This window comes from Tamandua tetradactyla, chromosome 9 (genome assembly GCF_023851605.1).
Source record: "Tamandua tetradactyla isolate mTamTet1 chromosome 9, mTamTet1.pri, whole genome shotgun sequence".
NCBI lineage: Eukaryota > Metazoa > Chordata > Mammalia > Pilosa > Myrmecophagidae > Tamandua > Tamandua tetradactyla.
The window spans coordinates 77414185-77425795 of record NC_135335.1 but is presented as its reverse complement, the minus strand read 5'-3'; the positions used below and the strand labels follow the sequence as shown (position 1 = coordinate 77425795).

General features: G+C 34.8%; 1 pseudogene; it reads left to right on the top strand.

Annotated features, from left to right (window-relative positions):
* Positions 1–1278: 1278 nt before the first annotated feature.
* On the top strand, positions 1279–2314 carry LOC143647183 (large ribosomal subunit protein uL18 pseudogene; annotated as a pseudogene).
* The last annotated feature ends 9297 nt before the right edge of the window (positions 2315–11611 follow it).

The following is an 11611-nucleotide window of genomic DNA, read 5'->3' as shown; positions in this document are numbered from 1 at the left end:
GAAGAGAGATAGATGTTTGGTAAAGTAAGAAAATAATAATAATAATATGAGTATGGGTTAATATAAAGAAAGGTGGGTATATTTATTTGTGGAAATAATTCCTATCTAAGTGCATAGTATTATATATATAATTGTAGATAGATAGATAGATAGATAGATAGATAGATAGATAGATAGATAGATAGATAGATAGATAGATAATTAAGGTCTATGAGACAATAGTAAGAGGAAAACAAACCCCTGTGTGCCTATGAAAAGTACCAGTTTGAATGATGGATACCCAGAAAATGAGGAAATATTTCTAGAACAGCTGTGAGTATGAATTTGAGCCCAGTCTGCATCATTGTGTGCTTCCTCGACAAGATTTAGCAACTTGAATTAGGTGGTTACTTGTGTTTAATGAAGCTCTACTGTCCCTAAGCCTGGTAAGAGAAAAAAGAAAAAATGTTGTTTTAAGAACTTAATAGTCTTCAAGAGGGGGTACCTGCAACACTGAAATCCATGAGGGACAGGACATTTTGTGGCAGGCATGTACACAGCTCAGACTCAATTTGAAAAACTGGAAAAGACTTCCTGCTCCCCTTCCCCTACTTTCCAGTCTCCCCAGCTGTGCTAGAAACTAACTGGCCAGTGGTTGGCAAGGAGTTTAGTAAATGTAGTTGGCCTAAACTCTTAGTTCCAATATCATAAGACAGAAAAATATGGATGGGTACTTTCCATATTTCCATAACTGGAACTCTTCTGATATTTCTTGCATGCTTGAACAGAAGGTAACGCCTGAGTATAGTGGGTCTACAAATCAAATCATTTCATGTCTTCTCCTGAGACACCTGAAAAAGTAAAGACTGCAATATCAAGTACAATTTTTGGCCTCCCTTCAAGAAGCTGAGCACTTATTCCAAGACTTCTTTTACCTTCACATTAATCCTTTGGGGAGATGGTGTTCAAAAGCAGAAGCTAAGCTCTTCAAATTATAGTTTTGTTGAATCACTAATGGTGCTAATGCAGCTTTAGTCAGAGTGGGCACTTGTATCATCATGTGTTATGGATTGAATCATGCCCCCCCCAAAAGCATGTTCAAGTCTTAATCCAGGTTTCTGTTAGTGTGAACCAACTTTTAAATAGAAACTTTGAAGATGTTATTATTAGTTGTTATGGACTCATTTATGAGTGGGATCTTTGAGAATAAGTTTAATCAGGTGTGGGAGCTTTAATTCATATGACTGAATCCTCCTATATTCAATAGAAATCAAGAGTCAAAAGAAGCCAGAAGCTTTTTCTTCCCCCCTGTAGTGCTCCTGGGCCTGCAGGTCTTTGGCGAGCCGCGGACACCGGTCTCTGTTCCGCAGGATGGGGTTTGTTAAAGTTGTCAAGAATAAGGCCTATTTCAAGAGATACCAAGTGAAATTTAGAAGAAGACGAGAGGGTAAAACTGATTACTATGCTCGGAAACGCTTGGCAATCCAGGATAAAAATAAGTACAACACACCCAAATACAGGATGATAGTTCGTGTAACTAACAGGAATATCATTTGTCAGATTGCTTATGCCCGTATAGAAGGGGATATGATAGTCTGCGCAGCTTATGCTCACGAACTCCCAAAGTATGGTATGAAGGTTGGCCTGACAAATTATGCTGCAGCATATTGTACTGGCCTGCTGCTGGCCCGCAGGCTTCTCAATAGGTTTGGCATGGATAAGATCTATGAAGGCCAAGTGGAGGTGACAGGCGATGAATACAATGTGGAAAGTATTGATGGTCAACCTGGTGCCTTTACCTGCTATTTGAATGCAGGGCTTGCCAGAACTACCACTGGAAATAAAGTTTTTGGGGCTCTGAAGGGAGCTGTGGATGGAGGCTTGTCTATTCCTCACAGTACCAAACGATTCCCTGGTTACGATTCAGAAAGCAAGGAATTCAATGCAGAAGTACATCGGAAGCACATCATGGGTCAAAATGTTGCAGATTATATGCGTTACCTAATGGAGGAAGATGAAGATGCTTACAAGAAACAATTCTCTCAATACATAAAGAACAACATAACTCCAGACATGATGGAGGAGATGTATAAGAAAGCCCATGCTGCTATTCGAGAGAATCCTGTCTATGAGAAAAAGCCTAAAAAAGAAGTTAAAAAGAAGAGGTGGAACCGTCCCAAAATGTCTCTTGCCCAAAAGAAAGATCGGGTAGCTCAGAAGAAGGCAAGTTTCCTCAGAGCTCAGGAGCGGGCTGCTGAGAGCTAAACCAAACTGCAATTTTCTAAGAAGACTTTTCAGATAAAGACAATAAATTTACCAACCTTGTAAAAAAAAAAAAAAAAAGAAGAAGCCAGAAGTCAGTGGAAATCAGAGTTGCAGATCTACAATGAGAGAGGTTACCAGGTGAGGAAGGATTGCCAGAACACTACAGATTATGAGAGAAAGCAAGCTCTGCCATTACCTTAACATTGTTCTTGCAGCCTCCAAAACTGTGAGAAAATAAATCTCTGTTGCTGACACCAACCCATTGTACGGTATTCATCATAGAAGCTCCTGCAAACCAAGACAGTGTGATGAAGGAATGTATTTATCCTGATAATTTTTATTCTTTATCATTCATTGGCATATTACCTGTCCTTGAAAAAATTTCATTTGCTTCAGGAGTATTTATAATTTAATAAAAACAAACATTCTTAGGAAGATTCCAACAAAGCTGACAAATAAAGTTTCAGGAATAAATTATTTTATAATCCTACTTATGAAATTATATACAATTTAGGTGATCTATAATATATTCTTTTATTAAGTGAAAATGACTGCTCTTTAATGTACTAATATACACTCATATATTTGATTTAAAGGATGCATATTAAGGTAGCAATTTTCTACTAATTCTTGTTAAAAGAAACAAGATATTTTTCAGATAGAAATGAAAAATAAACAATTACCAGGTAAAAGTATGCATAAACCAAAAGTACAAAAGGGCAGGAATTGATTGATAAATGAACCAGGAAGAAGTTTATAAATCAAAGCATTTAATTTTCTATTATTTCTCTCAGTCAAACAACATTATTGATTAATATGTAGAATCAGTTTCTTCCCTCAATGGTTAGAAATGAAATTGAGAAAAGCCCTTTTAAAAGAGATGAAAATTATAGTAAAATTTATTTTCAATATTTCTATCAACATTGCTTCATTTTCTTGCTTTTAGATTTCCCAAATTATTTACTTTAGTCCCTTGAAACTTCTGACTCACTCTTCTTTGTAAAGAAATCAAACTCCCATTAAACCACGTTTCAATGGGTTCTGATTTGTACCCTGTCAGGATTGTATCATCCCATTTTGCTGCAATGTACTTTGGAGATTAACAATCCCAATGTTTAAACCCCAATTAGCACCACTTCTCAATCCAAGTATTGTACTGAGTTCCATCATTGGCTAACAAAATTTAGTGCTTGATACTCCCATCCCAGTTCCTTTAAATCTCTTTGGAAGCTTTAGGCCAACAAACTTGTAGGGAGTTCTTCAACTTACTTTCCAATTTACTGCACTTTCAAATCATCATCTTAGATTTCCTACCTCCTTATTTTACATATTCACTGAGACAATTCTCTCCTGTTTTGGTTTCTGGTGTTTATCACTTCATGTGGTATAAAGACTGGACCTTACTTTCCCAGATGAAACTTAACTGTAATAGACAGATAGCCTATAACTTTTCTCTCTTCTTTAGTGGGTAGCTTATATCATGCCATGAACCCATGTCCCTTAATTAAGTCATTAAGAGTAGATGATAAACCTTAGAGATATAATGCAACTTACAATAACTTCAGCCTACAGGTCCTCTGAATAACCACTGAGATATATATATATATATTCCAAGAAAGTGCTTTATATTCTAGAGGAATATTAAAATGAAAGTTTTTAATTTTGGCAAAGCATTCATTTAGATATAAGATGCATGCAGTTCTTAACCCATAACAGAATATTTATATTGTCACCCGCAAAATTGAAATTTGAACAAATGATGTACTTTGCAAGGTTAAAAGCAGAAATAAGCCTTTGAAGAGGTTTGTTCAAAACAAAGTGCCTTGATACAATAAGATATTCTTTTAAGACAAAGATTGCTTGATTGCTATTCAGCCTCTTACTGGTCAAGGCCAGATGGCCACCCCATAAGTATGCTAAGATGATATCACCTTGGTGAAATAACCTATGAATAATGTTTCCTTAGCCCAACACTGAGCATATTAGGAGTCCAGAGTTGAACAGTTTCAGAGTGTGCACTCATGATATCATTTAGAGAGAGAAATCTATAAAATGATAAAAGAACTTATCAATTTGCAGTAAAAATATGCAATCCATAGAATCAGCATATCATCTTCTTATAAGAAAAAAAACAAACTACATGGGAAATCACAAAGGCTCAGAAATGTGGTTGGTGAATGTACAGTTGCAATGACACTAGCACAAAAAAAATGACATAGCTGCCAACTGGACTAGCACTACATTGTCTACTTTGGACGGTTGTGGAATAGGTCCTGCCCATGATTTCCTCTTTTCCTTGTTTCTTTCTCATTGATAATCTCATCATACCATCATTCTGACTGTTCACCCCCATTCTGATGTTTGATCTCCCCTCTCTTTAATTGACTTTTTTTTTTCCTTTGACAAAGACACTTCTGCTTCATCCCACCATCCTCTCCAAGATTATTCGCTTCATACTTCCGGTCATTCCTTGGGAATCCTCTTTTATACTGCTTTCGCCATCACCACCCCACCAAAGCAATGTTCACATTAGCCACTAAAATGTTTCTGTGAGAACTTGTACTTTTGCCCATCATTGTACCAACCCCCACTGCTTCCAGCTAAATTTAAATATCTCCCAGCAAACATAGCAATTACTTTATAGTACTACATTTAAAGTTTAATTTAAATTGATTTTGTCCATCTAAATTTTAATGCATTATTTTCACTTTCAAATAGCACTCGCCTTTTTTCCTTTGTTTAAAGTTGTCATGATCCTTTTATGGACTACATGCAAAACAAAATTTCTTTTATTCTAAATCTATACCTAAGAATTTTCTGCCTAAAAATACTAATTACTAATAAACTATTTGCAGCTTAAATTGTTTTTTATTCATTTGACACTCAGTTTTAAATATGTGCTTAATGCCTTACTCAAACATAGCACTGTTACTGTGGTAGAATATAATTTTCTGATAACTATAAAAATGAAAACCTATAATTTCCTGAACTGTATAATATATATTTTCCGTATTCAGCACAGACATATAACATTTAAAATATAAACCTCCAATAATTTTACATTCAACAAGCATAGTATAGCAAAGTTTACTTTGGGTTTTTAAAATTCTTCTCAATCCTTTTCCTTTTTTATGTTTTAAATTTTCAGGGGATTTAATCTATAAAAATGAAGCTCATTTTCAATTAGCAAGGAGAACATATGTATGCTCTTCATTAAAATCCCCAGGTATCAAGAGTAGCAGTTCATTTTGGGTTTTCAGATAATTAAAGCCTCAAACATATTTTCTGATACTCCATCTGGCATTATGGTGTATTCAACTATAGACCGTTTGAGTAACCAAATTGCTAAAATCTTAATAACAACCATTAATACTGGGTATACCCTTACTTCACTATTGTACAGATAAGTATATTATTATAACCTTGAATATTCTCACCAAAATGAAGAAAATTAAAAGATGGTGGGATTCTTCTCTGGAAACCTGTTATATAGTAACAGTTAGAAGTCTCTTGAAATTTTCAGCAAAAACAGAAATTAAATGATCACTAAATGGTAATGGAAAAAACATTTATGTCTATAGGTATTTGCTAAAAGAATAAATGTCTATTCTTAAACATTTTGAAGTTTTAAGGTAACATTGTTTGTTGTTCAACCCATTTTCCAATCCATATTATTAAATATATTATAAAATGTCCTTTATAATTAAAAATATATTTTATAATTACAAAATACCCCCAAGAAATAGGAATTTTTTTATTTTTAAGGAGCCACAATTTTTCTTTTTAGTTGCAAATAATACATATTTGTTAAATAATTATCTCATAAAAAACCTCAGAAATAATCTACCAAGCATCAAGTAATCTATCCAGCTTTAAGCACCTGATGAATCATTATAAACTCATGGTTATATCTCCTCCGCTTTATATGGAAGATAGAGAATTTAGCAGCAATTAGTTTCAAGGCATAGCCTCAAAGGAATGATGGCAGACTTTTGTTTCACTGTACACTTATTTTAAGACAACAGCTGGATGTGTTTTTACTTGACTTAGCTTATTTGATTCAGTGTCTCAGAGGTCCATTCTAGATCTTTTTGTGCATAGTGGTCTGCAGGTTTCTCCAGCGCACACCCTATGATTTTGCCGAGACATGGTAAGCAAAGCAGACCATGTCATATTCTTCCCCTTCCGTCATTTCACTTGGTGCATTTACCAATTGTGGAAAATTGAGAAGAGCCAAGCATTACAGGAGAGACTTAACTCAGATCAGCAGTGAGGTTAAATGTGATTGCATAACAGGTTTTGTTTGGATAGAAATTGGTATCATTATTTTAGTTACTGAAAGATGCTGCTCTGTTGCTGCTGTTTTTAGAAGTTAGTTTTTTTGAAATAAGGGGAAATAGAGTGTAATTTTGCCTCCAAGTGAGTTAGGGCTGATATCCACAGCTGTGGACCATCCATACTTCGTGATCCAAAATAGCAACTTCAACAAATAGCCAAACACCAATTGTAACTGGTGACGGCAACTGGTGTTTGGTTATTGAAAGCTGTCAGGATGGTTTGTAAATACAGAAGAATTCTGAACTGCATGTGGAAGAATAAGGTAGTGTGAGGATAAGACAAAATTGAATGATGAAAGAAACAGGTAACTACCAGAGTATATAAGTCAAGATTCTCTATGGAAACAGAACCAACAGTAGATATCAATATCTATATCCACATCTATCTATAGCAATATCTATATTATGTTAATATTATCAAATTTAATGTAGGAATTGGCTCATCTGCCAGTGGGGATGGGCAAGTCTGAACTCCATAGGGCTGGCCACAACATAGGAAACCTGATGAAGGTTTTTGATGAATTTCCCAGAAGCTGGCTGGCTGAAGCAGAGTTAGAAATTCCCCCTTCTGGCTGGTGAATTTACCTTTAAGGCTGTCAACTGATTGGATGAGACTTCTCTCATTGCTGAAGTTTAATCACCTCAATTGATTACAGATGCAACCAGCCATGGATGCAATCAATTTACTGACAATTTAAATCCATGAAATACCCTCATTGTATTAATCAGGCCAATGTTTGCTCGACCAAACAACTAGATATCAAGAGGTAGCCAACTTGATGTATGAACTTAACCATCTCACACAGAGTGAGCAGACTGATCCAAAAGATAGCAAACAGGAGACGAAGTCCAACTATGGATTCATGGCATTAAACACAAGTGTTACATGAAATTGTCAGGCTAATAAAAGCAATTTAATAGACAGTTCAATGAGAATGAACAGTAGTGTGACTCTGAAAGGCAAAATTATCCTGACTCCCTGTTATTATTAAAGGGAATTTCAAGAAAAAAGAGCAGTTTTTGTACTTGGAAACATATGTGAGAGATTTAGGATGAATTTTACTTTAGAAGTTCATATTTAAAGTTGCAAACAAGTCATTATTTCTCATAATCTTAACTCATCCTAATTTATAGAAAGAAATATTTGAGAATATTTTCCTTACTTCTGATTATGTATTTTGGTATTAAAATATTTTTGGTAAGGTTGTGGGTGCTTATTTCATAGGAGCTATTATAGAGATGTTAAATTAAAACTATTATTAAATATAAATGCCTGCAATATATAAGAATTTATATTTAATATACAATAAAATTCATGTTTACAGGTTTATAAGCAAAGGAAAGATACATGGAAAAAGATGGATTATGAATTTTGCTTTTTAAGCAAGATTCAGTTTCTAAGCAATGAAATTGCCAAAAAAAACTTAACAGAAGGGAGATTATGACTCCACTTAAAATAATTTCCATTTTCCAATAAAAACAGACATAAATATCTCTTTAAAATACTTAACAAAAAATGCATGTTTTCCATCAGGGATGTTAAAATAAGGTTAAAAGTTCAAATGTGTACATTTCAATAGTTTAGCTGTTTGTGTGTGGGGACCCAGAGCCTGGGATTTCCCTCCAGACTAAAGAGCAAGTGATTACATATAACTGCCTTTATGGCCAGCACAATATTAAAGGTCATCAGACCTCTTGAGGGGGAAAAGAATGGACAAATGCTACCATAAAGAAAGCATTGAAATACCCCTCCCTTGATCATTGCTGGTAAACCTCCAAACCCCTGTTTCACCAGACCCTGCTGAAACTTTCCATACTGTTCTAGTTTGTGAAAGCTGTCAGAATGCATATACCAGAAATGGAATGGCTTTTAAAAAGAGAATTTAGTAAGTGGTAAGTTTACAGTTCTAAGGCTATAAAAATGCCCAAACTAAGGCACTCAGGGAAAGATACCTTGGCTCAAGAAGGGCCAATGGGTTCAGAACAACTGTCAGCTGGGAAGGAACATGGCTGGCATCTACTGGGGACTTTGGCTTCTCCTTCCAAACAGCTTCTCTGGGGGCATTTTCTTTCGTCATCTCCAAACATCTTTGCCTTTGCCAGCTCGGAAGCTTTTTCCAAAATGGTTCCCTTCTAAAGAACTTTAGTAAGCAACCCCACCTTGAATTGAGACAAATCTCCATGGAAACCACCTAATCAAAAGGTCCCACTCACAACTGGGTGGGTCATATCTCCACGAAACAACTTAATCAAAAATAACCCACCCAGCAATATTGACTCAGGTTTAAAGAGCATGGATTTTTCCAGGGTACACATCAGTTTCAAATTGGCACATTTACCCTATGATTTTTTTTTCTGAAAACTTATAAACTACCCTTTGATACTTCCTCCCCTTTGTGGAGTGCATACCTTCACTTTCTACAGCCACAGCTTCCACTGTGGAAGATGTTCTCTGTTTTCGTAAGTCCTGATAAAGCATGCCTAATTTCATGCCAGGTGTGTTCCTTGGTCTTAGGACTCAGCTGGATTTTAATAATGTGCATGCATACATTAATGATATTTGTTTTTTTTTTTTTTGGCTACTTCCAAGAAATTAAATGTGAACATAAATTGTATATACTCCTTTATTTATTATTTCACAATCTTACAAAAATGTGTCATCTCCATTTGCAGATGACAGCATAAAGGCTTCGAGCATTTAAATAGACAGCAGACTGAATAAGGATTTAAGCAACATTGTTTTTGGCAATAAGGATTATGCATTTATCCACCATTTATGCACAGACTACAGTAGAACAAATATAGTGGTGTGTACGTATGTGTGCATGTGTAAGTATGTGTGTGTGTGTGTGTTTTCTGCTGTGCTCACAGGCTTCCTGATCAGTATGCATTGTCCAAAAGTATGTCACTTAAGAAGTTTGCTCTCTGGAATGGATTAGGCCATGCCTAGAATGCTATAATCCCTTTTATCAGCTTCATGTAGACAGGTTTAGTGTGTAATTCTTGTTCTTCCCTCTTTCCCATATGTCTTTTGAATCACAAGGTCCTCAGTAGTGGAATTTAACTTTATCTTGTGCTGCAAACCTTCACGGTTTGGTGAAAAATTGGTTCTTTCCCTGTTGCCTGATTGAAAGGGGTATGAATTCAAATCACTTCCTAGTTTAAATGGGCTTTTCATTTATGGAGCCTTTCCTCACATATTTGTTCTGGCTGTTGGTTGAGATTTTTCATTCCTAAGTGCTTCAGCTTTCATCAAAGGAAAAACACTATCTAAGTGCAAAATGTTGCAATTAATATTTAAATGAGATTTCACTGGGTTGAAAAGGACTCCATTTAAAAGAAGCCCAAGGAATGGCAGAAGAAAGGCAGCCTGTGGCCCTTTGTATTTTACTGATATGCTTTACAGAAGGTGGACATATTTTACCGATATGCTTTACAGAGGTGGTTTTTTAATATATATATAAGTTTTAGAAGAAAAACATGAATAGCTACATAAGCAAACAGATCCGCAGATCTGAAATCTCAAAAGAACATTACAGTGAAGTTGTTTTTTTTTTTGCTATAACATATTTAAATTTAAACTGGAATCGAAAATTTTACTTAGTGGTATCCTTTAGTTTTTATAACTGCACATGCATATCCTTGAATATAATACATCCTACTGTATTAGCAATTTTAGATATTAAGAAGGGTCTCCTTGTTTCTTAAATATAGTAATGGTACAGAATGAGAAAGTCAGAAAAACATCATGAGACAACCATTTTACAATGCTCAAAGAATAGCAAAAATAGTGCTCATCACTGCTGAGTTATTTTCTGCCTAATATGAAAATAAAGTCCAAACTTGATGATTGCAAAAGAAAAATAAGAATTGCTTTCAATAATTAAAAGCTCATATAATTTTTTTAATTCAAGCATGTTTAAATTTGATCAACCTGTACAAATAAAGAATGATGTGGTTATTCAGAAGGAATGAGTAAATCATGCTCATCAACATATGTTTCCCTACACAAAATTCATGATTGTTTGGAATAAATATTAATGAACTTTCTTACTTTACGTTACAATGTATGTATAGTTTCATTATGCATCTCTTTCCATTTCTGTATCTCTCCCTTCCGTGTGTTTTGCAGTTGCATGATTCTTGACATATGACAAGTAATTAAAACTTTTCCTAGAGAAAATATAAATCATTATGAGTATATCATAAACTTTATATAATATTTTAATACAGTGATGTAATTGAACTATATGGAAAGGCACAATACTCAAACTTAAAAAGAAAAGAAGCTTTAAAAAAATAGAGATTTAAAAAGTCCCATCCATTGGACTGCATTATACATTCCCACCAGCAGTGCATGTGTCCCAATTTCTCCACATCCTCTCCAACATTTGTAGTTTCCTATAAGCAGCCATTCTTATAGGTGTGAGTTGGTATGTCATTGTAGTCTTGATCTGCATTTCTCTTATAGCTAATGAGAATGAGTACCTCTTCATTTGCTTTTTAGCCATCTGTACTTGCTTTTCAGAAAAATGTCTATTCACATCTTTAGCCCACTTTATAATTGAGTTGCACATTTTTTGTCGTTGAGTTGTATGATTTCTTTATGTATATAGGATAGCAAACCTTTATCCAATGTGTGATTTCCAAATATTTTCTCCCATTGAGTTGGCTGCCTCTTCACCTTTTTGACAAAGCCTTTTGAGGCACAAAAAAAAGCATTTAATTTTGATGAGCTCCCATTTATCTGTTTTTTTTTTTCTTTTGTTGTTTGTGCTTTGGGTATAAAGTTTAGGAAGCTACCTCTTAGTACTAGGTCTTGAAGATTTTTCCCTACATTTTCTTCCAGGAGGTTTATGGTACAGGTTCTTAAAATTAGGTGTTTGATCCAATTTGAGTTACTTTTTGTATAGGGCATAAGGTAAAAGTCCTATTTAATTCTTCTGGACCTTTACCATACACCCTATACAAAAATATAATGATATCCAGTTATCCTATGCCCATTATTCTAGTTTGCTAGCTGCCAGAAT